The 20,739-nt window shown below is 50.2% G+C and overlaps 1 pseudogene; it reads left to right on the forward strand.

Annotated features, from left to right (window-relative positions):
* LOC135546574 (RNA-binding protein Musashi homolog 2-like) overlaps positions 1 to 20,739 on the forward strand; it is a 380,840-nt pseudogene that overhangs the window by 199,588 nt on the left and 160,513 nt on the right.

Below are 20,739 nucleotides of genomic sequence, written 5' to 3' on the forward strand. Positions count from 1 at the left end.
GATCATCTGAGTGACAGTGCTAGGGGAGAGTGTGTGATGTGAGTGACAGTGCTTGGGGAGAGTGATCATCTGAGTGACAGTGCTTGGGGAGAGTGATCATCTGAGTGACAGTGCTAGGGGAGAGTGATCATCTGAGTGACAGTGCTTGGGGAGAGTGATCATCTGAGTGACAGTGCTTGGGGAGAGTGATCGTCTGAGGTACAGTGCTGGGGGAGAGTATGTGTGGGCCTGTAATCTGTTGATCTTGACTGGTAGTTTAGAGACGACAAGATGCAGGCCCCATATCAGCAGTAATGACTATATCTAATGTCACAGCACTCTGGTGACCGCCACTGGGAAAGGTGTGTGAGAGTCTTGTTTGTGACAATTTTGAAGCCATTTTCCCCCTGTGGAAATCCAGTGTGTCCTATGTATTCTACAAGACCACAAAATATCATCCGCCATAACAGTATGCATTATGAGAAAGGGCGTGATGAGGAAAGAGCCGTTTGAAACTACAGGTCCCCTTATCTTAAACACAGGATGTGTATTTGCTTTGGGATTACAGGAAACCCACACAGAACAACAGTGGGAACATAGCTTGGATGAGCTGATTGCTTTAACGCAGCGTCTCCTTACAGTTCTCTGTCAGCTGGAGGGTGATTGGAGCTCACTTTGGGAGGGGGACTTTGTGGACTCGTGTTCCCCTGCCCTGACTCGGGGTGGAGCCTTCAGAAGCACCCCACGCTCCCCCACTCCCCACCTCCAACAATTACAGATCAGCTTCTCAGCCATTCCATCAGTGACACAAAAGCTCTCCAGTTGCAAAGAACAGGTTTTAACTGGGTGTTGTGGTTAGTGTAGAAATGTTGTGCTTCTAAACTAGAACTAAGATACAATATGTCTTTGTTTGTTATTGTATTCAGCCAGGCTTTGCCACATGACTTTGTATCCAGGGGCTTTATTCAATGCCATGTAACATTAAAAACAGTTTAAAATGGCGATCTAACGATCCCACATTCTACATGACGTATCCATGTTTGTTCTATAAACATTATACATTTCTATCTGAAAGTACTGTACAGTTTCACCCTCTATAACCCCAGGGTTTTCTATTCAGAAGCACTGTCACTGTCACCCTCCTGTGTAAAGTGACATCCCTCAGAGCATTCTCCCATTTCTGCTGACTCCCCGTCCTGTTGGAACTGTGACAGAGGTTAGCCCAGTGTGTCTGTGGCTGAAGTCTCTTGCCCTTTTGAGAAACAACAGCAATACTTTCCCCAATCCTTCCCCCTCAGATCCCTGAGCAAATGAAATTAGATATACCTTAACCTTTCCTGGCACCATTTCAAGGGGTTATGCCAGTCCTCTCTATTAGTTAGCTGTTAATAGCCTCTTTTGGTGCTGTTTAGATTGTATTTCAGCCCAATATTAGTGTTTAACATGAAGTGTCATTGAAATATCATGGCTAATCATATGCGTGTCCCTCGTCCGTGCTTAATTGGAGGTCTAATCATAGTGACATTGACAGTAATGAGTTCAGTCACTCTAGATGACTGAGATCCCAGCTGAAGGTGGTTGTGTGTGTGGGCCATTGTCCTTCAGCCTGGGCAGCTAGTTTCCCAGTCTAACTAACACTCCCCTGCACCCAGGGCAGAATACAGCCTTTTCCATTTTGTACCCTGCTCATTCTCCAGACCGTTTTCTAGTGTGGAAGGAACATAATCCCACAAGTGCCAGACTTTGCTATAACTAGTCTTATGTTTGGTTGGTACAAGAGGTATACATTCTGATCCCAATGTCAGAAGAGGCTATGCCCGACCTAGCATTTAAGAACATCTGTTTTACACCCAAGTGTTGCAACCGGCCCCAGGGGTGTTTAATGTGTAAGGGTGGATTGTTCCGTTTACCCCAACCAATCAGAATGGGCTTTGACCTTCGTCTGTTGTTCCATGCAGGTTACTGAACCAGTCACTGGCTGAAGCAGTAGTCTCAAGGCTGAGGAGCTGGGCTCACTCACTAACCAGCTAGGAATATTTCTGGAGCTTGATTTATGACGTCTGAGTGTAGGAGAAGAGGGGGATGGTGAAACATGGGGATGAATCATTCCCCATGTTTAGAGTTGAAGAGCAGGGCTTGGTTAAACTGAACTGGAGGGAGTGTCTCTCAACTCTGTGGAATAGTTTGTTATAATGATGGAACATTCTAGTTTCTTATGGCATTTATCTTTTTTCCTACTGTGTGAACTTTCATTTGATATTTCCTTCTGACCATTCTCTTTTGACCACTACTGTTTTTTCCTACACTAAGATCGACAATATATTTAGATTAGTGCTCCCGAATAGCATAGCGGTCTAAGGCACTGCATCTCAGTGCAAGAAGCGTCACCATAGTCCCTGGTTTGAATCCAGGCTGTATCACATCCGGCCGTGATTGGGAGTCCCGAAGGGCGGCGCACAATTGGCCCAGCATCGTCCGGGTTTGGCCGGGGTAGGCCGTCATTGTAAATAAGAATTTGTTCTTAACTGACTTGCCTAGTTAAATAAAGGTTCAATAAATACAAAAATATGAAATAATTAGTACATCCGAGTTGGCTAAATCGGCAATATTATGCTGTGCCTGTGTGTGTTACATGTAAAGTTAACTACCGTGGTTGTTGATTGGCTGAGAGAAAACACTTGTCTAAAGCCTACAGTGTCCTCATTTTATCTCCAGTATTCTCTTGGAAATGGGCAAACATTAGACTTGGAAATGATGTTTGATTCAGTGGAGACACTTCACTACCTAACTAGTACCAGGAAAGGAAAGGCCTCGGAGCGACAGGCAGCCACACGGAGCGACAGGCAGCAACACGGCGCTTGATAAATATATAATGTCGTAATTATCATTAGCCGAGGTACTCAGCCGAGAGCCGGGAGATTTCAGAAACAAGTGTTTGTGATATGCCCTGGAAGAGGGATATTGTATTTTAGATGAGTTGAAAAAACAAATATCATTGACGACGTGGCATTAGAGGATTCAGTCAGATTTAGTTTGTGTCTGTTGTTGTCTGGTTGTGTTTCCAGTGCAAGGCTGCTGCAGGCCCCATGCTGGCTGAGTAAAGATGTAAAGGGAAACGCTACAGGCCTTTTCCTCTCTCTAGCTGCTGTTCTGACTGTCTGTCTGCACCAATAAATGAAGCCTCTCGGGTCGGCTCTGGGCTGAAATGCCACTTCGGATCCCCTATAGTGGCTGAACCTTCCAGGTCTTGTTATCCCCTGACCAGCTCACAATGAACCTCATCACTTCCTGTGGATATCCTCGGCTGATTGGCATGTCTAACCTTAGCTGCTGTGATTGGCTAAAAAGGGCTCTTTTCCCTCTGGTGATTGGACTGGCTTTGTGGTGGCTGTCATCCCCTAGTTGATTTGATTGGCAGCCCAGCGTGAGCCCAACTGATCGGCAGTGCCGTGCCCCAGAGCACCATGCAAGCTGTTGGGAGCAGCTGCCACGAGGGCCAGCCACTTGATGTGGAAATGGTTTTGATAAATAATATAATAGTGGTAATACCCAGCTGCTTTTGGGGCCACGTGACCTCAGTGCCACAGAGTCCGCCCCAATAATGACTTCATGGAGTCCCATGATTGGCGTATGCATTATTAACCCCGCTCCACACAAGTACACACACACACAGACACACACACACACACACACACATATCCCTCAGAGGTATACCCCCCACTGTGCACCATCACCACCACAAGTGGCCTCATATGGGCAATCCAAATATCATCTTCTCCTGTTCTTCCTTTATTCCATGGATCCGTGCGTGTCAGAAGATACTCCTGTAGAACTAGCATTAGGCAGGTTGGTTGGTGACCCATGTATCCTGTCTGGCTCTGTAAGGACCATGTATCCTGTCTGGCTCTGTAAGGACCATGTATCCAGTCTGGCTCTGTAAGGACCATGTATCCAGTCTGGCTCTGTAAGGACCATGTATCCAGTCTGGCTCTATAAGGACCATGTATTCAGTCTGGCTTTATGAGGACCATGTATCCAGTCTGGCTCTATAAGGACCATGTATCTAGTCTGGCTCTATAAGGACCATGTATCCAGTCTGGCTCTGTAAGGACCATGTATTCAGTCTGGCTCTGTAAGGACCATGTATCCAGTCTGGCTCTATAAGAACCATGTATCCAGTCTGGCTCTGTAAGGACCATGTATTCAGTCTGGCTCTATAAGGACCATGTATCCAGTCTGGCTCTATAAGAGCTATGTCTTCAGTCTGGCTCTGTAAGGACCATGTATCCAGTCTGGCTCTATAAGGACCATGTATCCAGTCTGGCTCTATAAGAGCTATGTCTTCAGTCTGGCTCTATAAGGACCATGTATCCAGTCTGGCTCTATAAGGACCATGTATCCAGTCTGGCTCTATAAGGACCATGTATCCAGTCTGGCTCTATAAGGACCATGTATCCAGTCTGGCTCTATAAGAGCTATGTCTTCAGTCTGGCTCTATAAGGACCATGTATCCAGTCTGGCTCTATAAGGACCATGTATCCAGTCTGGCTCTATAAGGACCATGTATCCAGTCTGGCTCTATAAGGACCATGTATCCAGTCTGGCTCTATAAGAGCTATGTCTTCAGTCTGGCTCTGTAAGGACCATGTATCCAGTCTGGCTCTATAAGGACCATGTATCCAGTCTGGCTCTATAAGAGCTATGTCTTCAGTCTGGCTCCGTGAGGACCATGTATTCAGTCTGGCTCTATAAGGACCATGTATCCAGTCTGGCTCTATAAGGACAATGTATCCAGTCTGGCTCTATAAGAGCTATGTCTTCAGTCTGGCTCTATAAGGACCATGTCTTCAGTCTGGCTCTATAAGGACCATGTATCCAGTCTGGCTCTATAAGGACCATGTATCCAGTCTGGCTCTATAAGGACCATGTCTTCAGTCTGGCTCATTAAGGACCATGTATCCAGTCTGGCTCTATAAGGACCATGTATCCAGGCTGGCACTGTAAGAGCTATGTCTTCAGTCTGGCTCCGTGAGGACCATGTATTCAGTCTGGCTCTATAAGGACCATGTATCCAGTCTGGATCCATGAGGACCATGTATCCAGTCTGGCTCTATAAGAGCTATGTCTGCAGTCTGGCTCCATAAGGACCATGTATCCAGTCTGGCTCTATAAGAGCTATGTCTGCAGTCTGGCTCCATAAGGACCATGTATCCAGTCTGGCTCTATATGGACCATGTATCCAGTCTGGCTCCGTGAGGACCATGTATCCAGTCTGGCTCTATAAGGACCATGTATCCAGTCTGGCTCCGTGAGGACCATGTATTCAGTCTGGCTCTATAAGGACCATGTATCCAGTCTGGATCCATGAGGACCATGTATCCAGTCTGGCTCTATAAGAGCTATGTCTTCAGTCTGGCTCCATAAGGACCATGTATCCAGTCTGGCTCTATATGGACCATGTATCCAGTCTGGCTCTATAAGGACCATGTATCCAGTCTGGCTCTATAAGAGCTATGTCTTCAGTCTGGCTCCATAAGGACCATGTATCCAGTCTGGCTCTATAAGGACCATGTATCCAGTCTGGCTCTATAAGGACCATGTATCCAGTCTGGCTCTATAAGGACCATGTATTCAGTCTGGCTCTATAAGGACCATGTATCCAGTCTGGCTCTATAAGGACCATGTATTCAGTCTGGCTCTATAAGAGCTATGTCTGCAGTCTGGCTCCATAAGGACCATGTATCCAGTCTGGCTCTATATGGACCATGTATCCAGTCTGGCTCTATAAGGACCATGTATCCAGTCTGGCTCTATAAGGACCATGTATCCAGTCTGGCTCTATAAGGACCATGTATCCAGTCTGGCTCTATAAGAGCTATGTCTGCAGTCTGGCTCCATAAGGACCATGTATCCAGTCTGGCTCTATATGGACCATGTATCCAGTCTGGCTCCGTGAGGACCATGTATCCAGTCTGGCTCTATAAGGACCATGTATCCAGTCTGGCTCCGTGAGGACCATGTATTCAGTCTGGCTCTATAAGGACCATGTATTCAGTCTGGCTCTATAAGGACCATGTATTCAGTCTGGCTCTATAAGAGCTATGTATCCAGTCTGGCTCCGTGAGGACCATGTATCCAGTCTGGCTCTATAAGAGCTATGTCTTCAGTCTGGCTTTGTAAGGACCATGTATCCAGTCTCGCTGTGGAGAGATGACTCTGTTGTAAGGTGCCTCTCTGAGTGATGACTAATCGCTCATTGGCTAGTTTAATGCTCCTGCTGCGCAGTAGAATATATTGTCATCTCTCTCTCTCCCTTTCTATTACATTTAATTGTCATTTTTTCATTATATCTATCTCTACAAAACTAAAGGGTCTTTCTCTACTTAAGGGGTTCAATCCAACCTGAAACAATTCCTGGTATCTGTCTGGTGACTGATGATGCAATGGTCATCATAGTACCAATTGCATTAAATTCTTCCAGGTTTTAATCTCAACTGCTGTATGTTACATGTACAGTACCAGTCAAAAGTTTGGACACAACTACTCATTCCAGGGTTTCCTTTATTTGTACTATTTTCTACATTGTGGAATAGTAGTGAAGACTTCTAAACAATGAAATAACACATATGGAATCATGTTGTAACCAAAAACGCGTTAATCAAATCAAAATATATTTTATATTTGAGATTCTTCAAAGTAGCCACCCTTTGCACACTCTTGGCATTCTCTCAACCAGCTTCATGAGGTAGTCGCCTGGAATGCATTTCAATTAACACGTGTGCCTTGTTAATTTGTTGAATTTCTTTCCTTAATGCATTTGAGCCAATCAGTTGTGTTGTGAGTAGGTGGGGTTTACAGAAGATAACCCTATTTGGTAAAATTGCAAGTTTGTATTATGGCAAGAACAAATAAGCAAAGAGAAACGACATTACATCCTTACTTTAAGACATGAAGGTCAGCCAATACATACGGAAAATTTCAAGGACTTTGTGCATTTGCAAAAACCATCAATCGCTATCATGAAACTGTCTCTCATGAGGACCGCCACAGGAAAGACCCAGAGTTACCTTTGCTGCAGAGGATAAGTTCATTAGAGTTACCAGCCTCAGAAAATGCAGCCCACATAAATGCTTTACGGAGTTCAAGTAACAGACACATCTCAACAACAACTGTTCAGAGGAGACTGTGTATATCAGGCCTTCATGGTCGAATTGGTGCATAGAAATCACTACTTAATTAAGGACACCAATAATAAGAAGTGACTTGCTTGGGTCAAGAAACATGAGAAATGGATATTAGACCATTGGAATTCTGTACTTTGGTCTGATGAGTCCAAATTTGTAATTTTTTGGTTCCAACCGCCTTGGTGAGACGCAGAGTAGGTGAACGGATGATCTTCGCATGTGTGGTTCCCACTGTGAAGAATGGAGGAGGAGGTGTGATGGTGTGGGGGTGCTTTGCTGGTTAAACTGTAAGTGATTTATTTAACCAGCATGGCTACCACAGCATTCCGCAGCGATACGCCATCCCATCTGGTTTGCGCTTAGTCCCACTATCATTTATTTTTCAACAGGACAATGACCCAAAACACACCTCCAGTCTGTGTAAGGGCTATTTGACCAAGAAGGAGAGTGATGGAGTGCTGCATCAGATGACCTGGCCTCCACAATCACCCGACAACCCAATCGAGATGGTTTGTGATGAGTTGGAGCGCAGAGTGAAGGAAAAGCAGACAAGTGCTCAGCATATATGGGAACTCCTTCAAGACTGTTGGAAAAACATTCCAGGTGAAGCTGTTTGAGAAAATGCCAAGAGTGTGCAAAGCTGTCATCAAGGCAAATGGTGGCTACTTGAAGAATCTAAAATCTAAAATCTATTTTGATTTGTTTAACACTTTTTTGGTTTCTGCATGATTTCATAGTTCTGATGCCTTCACTATTATTCCACAGTGTAGAAAATAGTAAAAATAAAGAAATCCCTTCAATGAGGAGGTGTGTCCAAACTTTTGGCTGGTGCTGTACATTGTCCTATACATTGCCCCTCCTTTTACCACCATCCTCCAATCGATCTGCCTTCCAGAAAACCTACCTCTCAAACCACATTCTGTTCTCTTCTCTTCACTCTTTGTTACCAACTACTTCTCAGACAAGAGTTCAGTTTGTCAAATCGGAGGGCCTGTTGTCCAGACCTTTGGCAGTGTGTATGGGGGTGCCACAGGGTTCAATCGGAGGGCCGACTCTCTTCTCTGTATACATCAATGATGTTGCTCTTGCTGCTGGTGATTCTCTGATACACCTCTATGCAGACGACACCATTCTGTATACTTCTGGCCCCTCTTTGGACACTGTGTTAACCTTTCTAGCGCAGGCGGAACCCCTCGACAACATTCCATTGAAAAGGCAGTGTGCAAAATGTTTAAAAAAATTGGGAAATATGTAACTTTCACACATTAAGTCCAATACAGCAAATGAAAGATAAACATCTTGTTAATCTACCCATCGTGTCCAATTTCAAAAATGCTTTAAAGCTAAAGCACAACTTATGATTATGTTAGATCACCGCCAAGTTCGAAAAAACACAGCCATTTTTCCAGACAAAGATAGGAGTCACAAAAAGCAGAAATATATATAAAATTATCACTAACCTTTGATGATCTTCATCAGATGACACTCATAGGACATTTTTGTTTTGTTCGATAATGTGCATATTTATATCCAGAAATCTCAGTTTACATTGGCGCCTTACGTGCAGTAATGTTTTGATTCCAAAACATCCGGTGACTTCTCATTAATGCACCCGCTGTGTCAGATTTCAAAAAAACTTTACGGAAAAAGCATAATCTGAAAACGGCGCTCAGAACCCAAAACAGCCAGAGGAATATCTGCCATTTTGGAATCAACAAAGTTAGAAACAACACCATAAATATTCACTTACCTTTGATGATCTTCATCAGAATGCACTCCCAGGAATCCCAGTTCAACAATAAATGACTGATTTGAAAAGTTCCATCATTTATGTCCAAATAGCCACTTGTTGTTAGCGTGTTCATCACAGTAATCCGTCTTCATGAGGAGCGAGCATTTCATCCACACAAAAACTCGAAAAGTTCTGTTACAGTCCTTTAGAAACATGTCAAACGATGTATGGAATCAATTTTTAGGATGTTTTTAACATAAAACATCAATAATGTTCCAACTGGAGAATTCCTTTCTCTTCAGAAAAGCACTGGAACAAGAAGTAAATCTGTCGGGAGCGCGCTTCATGAGACCAAGGCTCTCTGCCAGACCACTGACTCAAAGAGGTCTCATGAGCCCCTCCTTTATAATAGAATCCTCAAACCAGTTTCTAAAGACGGTTGACATCTAGTGGAAGCCCGAGGAAGTGCAACCTTATCCATATCTCAATGTGTGTATTCGGTAGGCCAAGCTTTGAAAAACTACAAACCTCAGATGTCCCACTTCCTGGTTGGATTTTTCTCAGGTTTTCGCCTGCCATATGAGTTCTGTTATACTCACAGACATCATTCAAACAGTTTTAGAAACAGAGTGTTTTCTATCCAATACTAATAATAATATGCATATATTAGCATCTAGGACAGAGTAGGAGGCAGTTCACTCTGGCCACGCTATTCATCCAAAAGTGAAAATGCTGCCCCCTATCCCAAAAAGGTTAACTAACCTCCAGACGAGCTTCAATGCCATACAACTCTCCTTCCGTGACCTCCAACTGCTCTTAAATGCAAGTAAAACTAAATTCATGCTATTCAACCCGCACCTGCTCGTTCGTCCAACATCACTACTCTGGACGGCTCTGACTTAGAATACATGGAAATCTACAAATATCTAGGTGTCTGGGATCTCCAATCCAAAATTAACTCTAGAATCGGCCTCCTATATCGCAACAAAGCATCCTTCACTCATGCTGCCAAACATACCCTCGTAAAACTGACCATCCTACCGATCCTCGACTTTGGTGATGTCATCTATAAAATTGCCTCCAACACTCTACTCAACAAACTGGATGCAGTCTATCACAGTGCCATCCGTTTTGTCACCAAAGCCCCATACACTAACCACCATTGCGACCTGTAAGCTCTCGTTGGTTGGCCCTTGCTTCACACTCGTTGCCAACCCACTGGCTACAGGTTATCTACAAGTCTCTGCTAGGTAAAGCCCCGCCTTATCTCAGCTCACTGGTCACCATAGCAGCACCTACTCGTAGCACGTGCTCCAGCAGGTATATCTCACTTGTCACCCCCAAAGCCAATTCCTCCTTTGGTCGTCTTTCCTTCCAGTTCTCTGCTGCTAATGACTGGAACGAACTGCAAAAATCTCTGAAGCTGGAGACTCATATCTCCCTCACTAGCTTTAAGCGCCAGCCCTTCTGTAAACAGCCCATCTATCTAACTACCTCATCCCCATACTGTATTTATTTATTTATCTTGCTACTTTGCACCACAGTATCTCTACTTGCACATTAATCTTCTGCACATCTACCATTCCAGTGTTTAATTGCTATATTGTAATTTACTTCGCCACCATGGCCTATTTATTGCCTTAACTCCCTTATCTTACCTCATTTGCGCTCACTGTATATAGACTTTTTGTTTTCTTTTGTTCTACTGTATTATTGATGTTTTATTGATGTTATTGATGTTTTGTTTATTCCATGTGTAACTCTGTGTTGTTGTATGTGTCGAATTGCTATCCTTTATCTTGTCCATGTCTCAGTTGCCTACCTGGTTAAATAAAGGTGAACAAAAAAAAACTGAATATAACTAAGAGCACACTTCTGAGGAACGGCAACAACAGAGCGAAGCTTTGATTTTACACCAGAATATAAATGAAGATATAGACGGGGGATGGTTGCACTGATTCTTTGAAAGTCTTGAAGTGTTGGCTGTGTTTCACCGTGTCTGTCAGTCAGTCAGAGGAGGCGTATGGTAGAATTGGGCCCCTCAGACTGGAGAACTTTACTGTGAGCAGAGGAGAGGAGAGCAGAGGAGAGGAGAGGAGAGCAGAGGAACGGAGAGCAGGGGAGCGGAGAGCAGGGGAGCGGAGAGCAGAGGAGCGGAGAGTAGAGGAGCGGAGTGTAGAGGAGCGGAGAGCAGGGGAGAACAGAGGAGCGAAGAGCAGAGGAGCAGAGAGCAGAGGAGCGAAGAGCGGAGAGCAGAGGAGCGGAGAGCAGGGGAGCGGAGAGTAGAGGAGCGGAGAGCAGGGGAGAGCAGAGGAGCGGAGAGCAGAGGAGCGGAGAGCAGAGGAGCGGAGAGTAGAGGAGAGTAGAGGAGCGGAGAGCAGGGGAGAGCAGAGGAGCGGAGAGCAGGGGAGAGCAGAGGAGCGGAGAGCAGAGGAGAGCAGAGGAGCGGAGAGCAGAGGAGCGGAGAGTAGAGGAGAGTAGAGGAGCGGAGAGCAGGGGAGAGCAGGGGAGCGGAGAGCATAGCAGCGGAGAGCAGAGGAGAGCAGAGGAGTGGAGAGCAGAGGAGCGGAGCGGAGAGCAGAGGAGCGGAGAGCAGAGGAGAGCGGAGAGCAGAGGAGCGGAAAGCAGGGGAGCGGAGAGTAGAGGAGAGTAGAGGAGCGGAGAGCAGGGGAGAGCAGGGGAGCGGAGAGCATAGCAGCGGAGAGCAGAGGAGAGCAGAGGAGTGGAGAGCAGAGGAGCGGAGCGGAGAGCAGAGGAGCGGAGAGCAGAGGAGAGCGGAGAGCAGAGGAGCGGAAAGCAGGGGAGCGGAGAGTAGAGGAGCAGAGAGCAGGGGAGAGCAGAGGAGCGGAGAGTAGAGGAGCGGAGAGTAGAGGAGCGGAGAGCAGAGGAAAGGAGAGCAGAGGAGCGGAGAGTAGAGGAGCGGAGAGTAGAGGAGCGGAGAGTAGAGGAGCGGAGAGCAGAGGAGCGGAGAGCAGAGGAGCGGAGAGCAGAGGAGAGCAGGGGAGCGGAGAGCAGAGGAGCAGAGGAAAGGAGAGCAGAGGAGTGGAGAGCAGAGGAGAGTGGAGAGTAGAGGAGCGGATAGTAGAGGAGCGGAGAGCAGAGGAGCGGAGAGCAGAGGAGAGCAGGGGAGCGGAGAGCAGAGGAGCAGAATAAAGGAGAGCAGAGGAGCGGAGAGCAGAGGAGAGCGGAGAGGAGAGGAGCGGAGAGTAGAGGAGCGGAGAGCAGAGAGCAGAGGAGCGGAGAGCAGAGGAGAGCAGGGGAGCGGAGAGCAGAGGAGCAGAGGAGCGGAGAGCAGAGGAGAGCAGGGGAGCGGAGAGCAGAGGAGGGGAGAGCAGAGGAGAGGAGAGCAGAGGAGAGGAGAGCAGGGGAGCGGAGAGCAGGGAGCGGAGAGCAGAGGAGAGCAGGGGAGCGGGGAGCAGAGGAAAGGAGAGCAGAGGAGCAGAGAGCAGAGGAGAGTGGAGAGTAGAGGAGCGGATAGTAGAGGAGCGGAGAGCAGAGGAGCGGAGAGCAGAGGAGCGGAGAGCAGAGGAGAGCAGGGGAGCGGAGAGCAGAGGAGCAGAATAAAGGAGAGCAGAGGAGCGGAGAGCAGAGGAGAGGAGAGCGGAGAGTAGAGGAGCGGAGAGTAGAGGAGCGGAGAGCAGAGAGCGGAGAGCAGAGGAGCGGAGAGCAGAGGAGAGCAGGGGAGCGGAGAGCAGAGGAGCGGAGAGCAGAGGAGAGCAGGGGAGCGGAGAGCAGAGGAGCGGAGAGCAGAGTAGAGGAGAGCAGGGGAGCGGAGGAGCGGAAAGCAGGGGAGCGGAGAGTAGAGGAGCAGAGAGCAGGGGAGAGCAGAGGAGCGGAGCGGAGAGCAGAGGAGCGGAGAGTAGAGGAGCGGAGAGTAGAGGAGCGGAGAGCAGAGGAAAGGAGAGCAGAGGAGCGGAGAGTAGAGGAGCGGAGAGTAGAGGAGCGGAGAGTAGAGGAGCGGAGAGCAGAGGAGCGGAGAGCAGAGGAGCGGAGAGCAGAGGAGAGCAGGGGAGCGGAGAGCAGAGGAGCAGAGGAAAGGAGAGCAGAGGAGTGGAGAGCAGAGGAGAGTGGAGAGTAGAGGAGCGGAGAGCAGAGGAGCGGAGAGCAGAGGAGCGGAGAGCAGAGGAGAGCAGGGGAGCGGAGAGCAGAGGAGCAGAATAAAGGAGAGCAGAGGAGCGGAGAGCAGAGGAGAGCGGAGAGGAGAGGAGCGGAGAGTAGAGGAGCGGAGAGCAGAGAGCAGAGGAGCGGAGAGCAGAGGAGAGCAGGGGAGCGGAGAGCAGAGGAGCGGAGAGCAGAGGAGAGCAGGGGAGCGGAGAGCAGAGGAGCGGAGAGCAGAGGAGAGCAGAGGAGAGGAGAGCAGGGGAGCGGAGAGCAGGGAGCGGAGAGCAGAGGAGAGCAGGGGAGCGGAGAGCAGAGGAGCAGAGGAAAGGAGAGCAGAGGAGCAGAGAGCAGAGGAGAGTGGAGAGTAGAGGAGCGGATAGTAGAGGAGCGGAGAGCAGAGGAGCGGAGAGCAGAGGAGCGGAGAGCAGAGGAGAGCAGGGGAGCGGAGAGCAGAGGAGCAGAATAAAGGAGAGCAGAGGAGCGGAGAGCAGAGGAGAGGAGAGCGGAGAGTAGAGGAGCGGAGAGCAGAGAGCGGAGAGCAGAGGAGCGGAGAGCAGAGGAGAGCAGGGGAGCGGAGAGCAGAGGAGCAGAGGAGCAGAGAGCAGAGGAGAGCAGGGGAGCGGAGAGCAGAGGAGCGGAGAGCAGAGTAGAGGAGAGCAGGGGAGCGGAGAGCAGGGGAGCGGAGAGCAGGGGAGCAGAGAGCGGAGAGCAGGGGAGAGGAGAGCAGGGGAGAGGAGAGCAGGGGAGCGGAGAGCAAAGGAGCGGAGAGCAGAGGAGCTGAGAGCAGAGGAGCTGAGAGCAGAGGAGCGGAGAGCAGAGGAGCGGAGAGCAGGGGAGAGGAGAGCAGGGGAGTGGAGAGCAGGGAAGCAGAGAGCGGAGAGCAGGGGAGAGGAGAGCAGGGGAGAGGAGAGCAGGGGAGCGGAGAGCAAGAGGGCGGAGAGCAGAGGAGCTGAGAGCAGAGGAGAGGAGAGCAGAGGAGCGGAGAGCAGAGGAGCGGAGGGGAGCGGAGAGCAGAGGAGCAGAGGAAAGGAGAGCAGAGGAGCGGAGAGCAGAGGAGAGTAGAGGAGCGGAGAGTAGAGGAGCGGAGAGCAGAGGAGCGGAGAGCAGAGGAGAGCAGGGGAGCGGAGAGCAGAGGAGCAGAGGAAAGGAGAGCAGAGGAGCGGAGAGCAGAGGAGAGTGGAGAGTAGAGGAGCGGATAGTAGAGGAGCGGAGAGCAGAGGAGCGGAGAGCAGAGGAGCGGAGAGCAGAGGAGCGGAGAGCAGAGGAGCAGAATAAAGGAGAGCAGAGGAGCGGAGAGCAGAGGAGAGCGGAGAGTAGAGGAGCGGAGAGTAGAGGAGCGGAGAGCAGAGGAGCGGAGAGCAGAGGAGAGCAGGGGAGCGGAGAGCAGAGGAGCAGAGGAGCGGAGAGCAGAGGAGAGCAGGGGAGCGGAGAGCAGAGGAGCGGAGAGCAGAGGAGAGGAGAGCAGAGGAGAGGAGAGCAGGGGAGCGGAGAGCAGGGAGCGGAGAGCCGAGGAGAGCAGGGGAGCGGAGAGCAGAGGAGCAGAGGAAAGGAGAGCAGAGGAGCGGAGAGCAGAGGAGAGTGGAGAGTAGAGGAGCGGATAGTAGAGGAGCGGAGAGCAGAGGAGCGGAGAGCAGAGGAGCGGAGAGCAGAGGAGAGCAGGGGAGCGGAGAGCAGAGGAGCAGAATAAAGGAGAGCAGAGGAGCGGAGAGCAGAGGAGAGGAGAGCGGAGAGTAGAGGAGCGGAGAGTAGAGGAGCGGAGAGCGGAGAGCAGAGGAGCGGAGAGCAGAGGAGAGCAGGGGAGCGGAGAGCAGAGGAGCGGAGAGCAGAGGAGAGCAGGGGAGCGGAGAGCAGAGGAGCGGAGAGCAGAGTAGCAGAGCAGGGGAGCGGAGAGGAGCGGAGAGCAGAGCAGGGGAGAGGAGAGCAGGGGAGCGGAGAGCAGGGGAGCAGAGAGCGGAGAGCAGGGGAGAGGAGAGCAGGGGAGAGGAGAGCAGGGGAGCGGAGAGCAAGGGAGCGGAGAGCAGAGGAGCTGAGAGCAGAGGAGCTGAGAGCAGAGGAGCGGAGAGCAGAGGAGCGGAGAGCAGGGGAGAGGAGAGCAGGGGAGTGGAGAGCAGGGGAGCAGAGAGCGGAGAGCAGGGGAGAGGAGAGCAGGGGAGAGGAGAGCAGGGGAGCGGAGAGCAAGGGGGCGGAGAGCAGAGGAGCTGAGAGCAGAGGAGAGGAGAGCAGAGGAGCGGAGAGCAGAGGAGCGGAGAGCAGGGGAGAGGAGAGCAGGGGAGCTGAGAGCAGAGGAGCGGAGAGCAGGAGAGCAGAGGAGCGGAGAGCAGAGGAGCGGAGAGCAGGGGAGAGGAGAGCAGAGGAGCGGAGAGCAGAGGAGCGGAGAGCAGGGGAGAGGAGAGCAGGGGAGCAGAGAGCAGAGGAGCGGAGAAGAGAGCAGAGGAGCGGAGAGCAGGGGAGCGGAGAGCAGGAGAGCAGAGGAGCGGAGAGCAGGAGAGCAGAGGAGCGGAGAGCAGGGGAGAGGAGAGCAGGAGAGCAAGGGAGCGGAGAGCAGGGGAGCGGAGAGCAGGGGAGAGGAGAGCAGGGGAGCGGAGAGCAGAGGAGCTGAGAGCAGAGGAGCGGAGAGCAGAGGAGCGGAGAGCAGGGGAGAGGAGAGCAGGAGAGCAGAGGAGCGGAGAGCAGGGGAGAGGAGAGCAGAGGAGCGGAAAGCAGAGGAGCGGAGAGCAGGGGAGAGGAGAGCAGGAGAGCAGGGGAGCGGAGAGCAGGGGAGCGGAGAGCAGGGGAGAGGAGAGCAGGGGAGCAGGGGAGCGGAGAGCAGGGGAGCAGAGAGCAGAGGAGCGGAGAGGAGAGCAGAGCAGAGGAGCGGAGAGCAGGGGAGCGGAGAGCAGAGGAGCGGAGAGCAGGGGAGCGGAGAGGAGAGCAGAGGAGCGGAGAGCAGGGGAGCGGAGAGGAGCGGAGAGCAGGGGAGCGGAGAGCAGGGGAGAGGAGAGCAGGGGAGCGGAGAGCAGGGGAGCGGAGAGCAGAGGAGCGGAGAGCAGAGGAGCGGAGAGCAGGGGATCGGAGAGCAGGGGAGCAGAGAGCAGAGGAGCGGAGAGGAGAGCAGAGCAGAGGAGCGGAGAGCAGGGGAGCGGAGAGCAGAGGAGCAGGGGAGCGGAGAGCAGGGGAGCGGAGAGGAGAGCAGGGGAGCGGAGAGCAGGGGAGAGGAGAGCAGGGGAGCGGAGAGCAGGGGAGCAGAGAGCAGAGGAGCGGAGAGGAGAGCAGAGCAGAGGAGAGCAGGGGAGCGGAGAGCAGGGGAGCGGAGAGCAGAGGAGCGGAGGGCAGGGGAGCGGAGAGCAGGGGAGCGGAGAGCAGAGGAGCGGAGAGCAGGGGAGAGGAGAGCAAGGGAGCGGAGAGCAGGGGAGCGGAGAGCAGGGGAGAGGAGAGCAGGGGAGCGGAGAGCAGAGGAGCTGAGAGCAGAGGAGCGGAGAGCAGAGGAGCGGAGAGCAGGGGAGAGGAGAGCAGAGGAGCGGAGAGCAGAGGAGCGGAGAGCAGGGGAGAGGAGAGCAGGGGAGCGGAGAGCAGGGGAGCGGAGAGCAGGGGAGAGGAGAGCAGGGGAGCGGAGAGCAGGGGAGCAGAGAGCAGAGGAGCGGAGAGGAGAGCAGAGCAGAGGAGCGGAGAGCAGGGGAGCGGAGAGCAGAGGAGCGGAGAGCAGGGGAGCGGAGAGCTGGGGAGCGGAGAGGAGAGCAGAGGAGCGGAGAGCAGGGGAGCGGAGAGCAGGGGAGAGGAGAGCAGGGGAGCGGAGAGCAGGGGAGCAGAGAGCAGAGGAGCGGAGAGGAGAGCAGAGGAGCGGAGAGCAGGGGAGCGGAGAGCAGGGGAGCGGAGAGCAGAGGAGCGGAGGGCAGGGGAGCGGAGAGCAGAGGAGCGGAGGGCAGGGGAGTGCTCAGCTTCCTCCATTCAAGAGTAGTATCAAAGCAGGGCTCACATCACAAGCTGATTTTACAACCTCTCCCACAACCTTGCTTACAGCCACTGCATACCATTACTTCTAAGAAACTCCTCTACGCGCATGTCATTCATTTTAAAGTGCTGTGTGATAGATGTTTTAATAGATTACACTTTCAATTTGGATGACAAACAGCATATGCCTTTAAACACCATTTAATTGTTTTAGGGAATTCGGTTGCCACAGTTGCCTCTTTAATGTATCAACCCCATGTCAGTCACTGGGTTATGTTCAACCTAACGTAGCAGGCCTAGAAAGATGCCTGAGCAGAGTTCCCACATTTTTCAGTGGAAACGGAAGTTACATTGAAGATAATTTATCCCTTAAAACTGGATGTTAGCGTTTTCTGGCGACTCCGCATATGCTAGGTTATGTGTGACAAATGTGTGTTTCTTCAGAATCCTTCCTGGGGTATTCTCCATCTCGGTCCCTATTCTCTGGTCGTTAGTTGTGCCCTAGTCTCTCCCTGTACTGAGTGTTTATTCATTTCTCTCTCTGTGCTCCATCTCTCCATCCCTCCATCCTTTTATTTCTCTATTTACTTCCATCTCCCTCTGCGCACTCACATCCCTCGTTTCACTCCTTCATCTCCTCTGCCCTCTGGTTTCTCTATCCCTCCACTTCTTTTGCATCTTCATTTCTTCCATCTCTCAGGGGCTCCCTCTCTGCCTCCCGCCTTCCTTCCTTTGCTGTTGATTTGTCAGATGAATGTGACAGACAGGCCCCTGTGGATGTGAATGGAGAGACACTGGAAGACAATCCTCTGACATTAGACACCACAGCACAGCACTCATTTTGTGTTTCAGATGTTCAATCAAAATGCTAATGGCTCCTGCAACAAGGGAGCCATATTATTGGAACACTAATTGATAAGAGGACAAAGATAGGGGGGGGCAGTGCCACCAGAAGCTGCATCCCAGCTTGCAGTCACTTCTATTTTAATTACAATTGCAGTAATAATATAGAGCGAATTGCTTGATGAGTGTAACTGTTATGGTTTACGCCTCTGTTTTTCCCTCTCATTATAAATGCTATACATTGTTCATTCAGTCAGTGTTTTATGGTTTCCTTTTCAACTACAAGTGCCAGCAGGTAAAAGGAGAGCTGTGTATGGCTGTTCTGTCTTTCTGTTCCTTTCCCCTCAAATCACACTCTTTCCTTTCTTGATACTGTAGGAATATAACGACACAAGGTCATTGTCTCAGCTCTGCGTCGACATGCTTTAGGCCCTGCAGATAGGAATGTCTTGTCGGGCACAACCTTGAAATAAGCACTCCTCTTGAACAAGGAGGAATAGACTCTCGATGTCGGCGGTGCTGGCGGCCCAGGTGGGAGCGCGCTCTCTCAGGCATGGATTCCAAGTATTGATACAGTTTCTCTCCAACACATCTAATTACAGGTGCTTTATATATCGCCTCCCTAAGGGGAGTGAAGAGAAATCCCTCTGTCCTGTCCTGGCCTGTCATCAGCCCTGCTCTTTGCTCTGGTCCTTCCAACTCTTTGCTCCTTTCTGCCTCTTCAGGAAGATCAATTAATAGGCTTGAAGTTCCTCTCCACATCTTCTCTGTCTGTCTGAGTGTCCCCCTCTCTCTCTCGCTCTCTCTCTCTCTCTCTCCCTCTCTCCCCCTCTCTCTCTCTCTCTCTCTCTCTCTCTCTCACTCTCTCTCCCTCTCTCTCTCTCTCCCTCTCCCTCTCTCTCTCTCTCTCTCTCTCTCTCCCTCTCTCCCTCTCTCTCTCTCCCTCTCTCTCTCCCTCTCTCTCTCCCTCTCTCTCTCTCTCTCCCTCTCTCTCCCTCTCTCTCTCTCTCTCTCTCTCTCTTTTCTCTCTCGCTCTCTCTCACTCTCTCTCACTCACTCACTCACTCACTCACTCACTCATTGTTAATGTTATTTCTTAGGGATATCCTGGGACCGGTGACATATCCCAAGCCACTGTTTTAATGCTGAAAATACTTCCCCTTATCAAGCTGCGACCACTTCTTGTGAAATAAATGATAAAATCACTGGATTTCCTCTAAGTGAGAAAGAGAGTGTCTCATCGCGCACCAGCGACTCCTGTGGCGGGCCGGGTGCAGTGCGCGCTAACCAAGGTCACCAGGTGCACAGTGTTTCCTCCGACACATTGGTGTGGCTGGCGTCCGGGTTGGATGCGCGCTGTGTTAAGAAGCAGTGCAGCTTGGTTGGGTTGTGTTTCGGAGGACGCATGACTTTCAACCTTCGTCTCTCCCGAGCCCGTACGGGAGTTGTTGTGATGAGACAAGATAGTAACTACTAATAATTAGATACCACGAAATTGGGGAGAAAATGGGGGTCAAATTCAAAAATGTTTTTTTTTTTAAGTAATCGATTTGACCCGGAGGGGAAAAAAACGAATTGGTTTGATATGAACTTACCTGATTTGCACGATTTAATGATTTTTAAATGAACGTCCTATCCAACAAGGCTCTAGTTAAGTTCACAAATCCTACGGAAGTCATTTTTCAATGCTTTTTAAAATTCTCTTTAGTGCAATACGGTTTGATTGGACTGGACCTGGATTGTAATTCTTCTGCAGATAGCATCCAGGTTAAAGGTGCTTTCTCACAATAGGGAGATTGAAAGGGGAGAGAGAACAGAGACCGAGGCACAGAGGCCTAGCTGGACTGTCGTCTCTCCCCATCGTGCTCCAGACAGATAAGCTCAAGGGGGTAGAGGGGAAAATGGGCTTTTTCAACCTTCACATTTAATTTCAGACCTGCCTTTATCTCCAGAGAACTATGCCAATATGAAAGCCTTATCGGAGGCCATTGGCCACAGCCCGACCTGGTGTGGCCTGCCCTGCACTGATCAACACTGTGTGTGGACACTGGGCCAGCACATGTGCCCTACACACATATACAGTGTTTGCATATTTTTCTTTGTTTGTTTTGTTTGCACCCACCTGGCTGTACGAATGTGAGTAATGAGACATTCTGTTCATATGAAATAGTCTTCATAGTATTCGCCGTGCTTTCTCTCTGTGCCACTTTCAATGAGCCGGAGGATCACCCACACATTCTGGATAGACATTGAGGCTCCCCTCCTCTTAATACCGCTCATGTTCTCCTTTCTGAGTGAGATGAATGAACAGTCGCCTCATGTAAAAGATTGCAAAATGAAATGTTTGAAGGGGGGGGGGGTCTATTATATTCTTTTTTGAAGCCACAAAACATTCAGCTTCTACATTGAGAAATATGCTTTAGAGATAGGGAATTGTATTTGTGGTGATTACTGGATATCATCATAATAAAATATGTTTCTGTTTGAGGAGATATGCCTGTATGGAAAGACATCAAAATGAAGGTGAAACACAAATCCCTCACAATAGTTGTGAAATCCGTTGCATGGTCAATTTGTGATGGCAGGGGAATCCACAAATCAAAGTCTATGCAAATGTTCCTTTAAGGAGATGTTTTTCATGAATTTATACACCTCATTTGATGTTTTCTGAATCTAAATATAATGCTGAAAATGATATATTTGGTTTACCTTGAAATACATCAAGCCCCCTCATACATACATAAAACCCCACAGAATCTGTCTAGAAAATATAAATACAAGATAAAGCAGATAATGAGGAAAGAACCCAGAAGGATGAGGATAACTTTGGAACCAGGGAAGTAGGGGATGAGTGGATCACTCCCCATTCCTAACTAACAGAGGCTCAGGCTGAGTGATGACAACGCTCTGCGGTAGCCATGGAAACAGAGGCCATCGGTTGGTTGTTAGTATAACTAGCGTAGTAGTTAATCA

Source organism: Oncorhynchus masou, chromosome 9 (genome assembly GCF_036934945.1).
Source record: "Oncorhynchus masou masou isolate Uvic2021 chromosome 9, UVic_Omas_1.1, whole genome shotgun sequence".
Classification (NCBI taxonomy): Eukaryota; Metazoa; Chordata; class Actinopteri; order Salmoniformes; family Salmonidae; genus Oncorhynchus; species Oncorhynchus masou.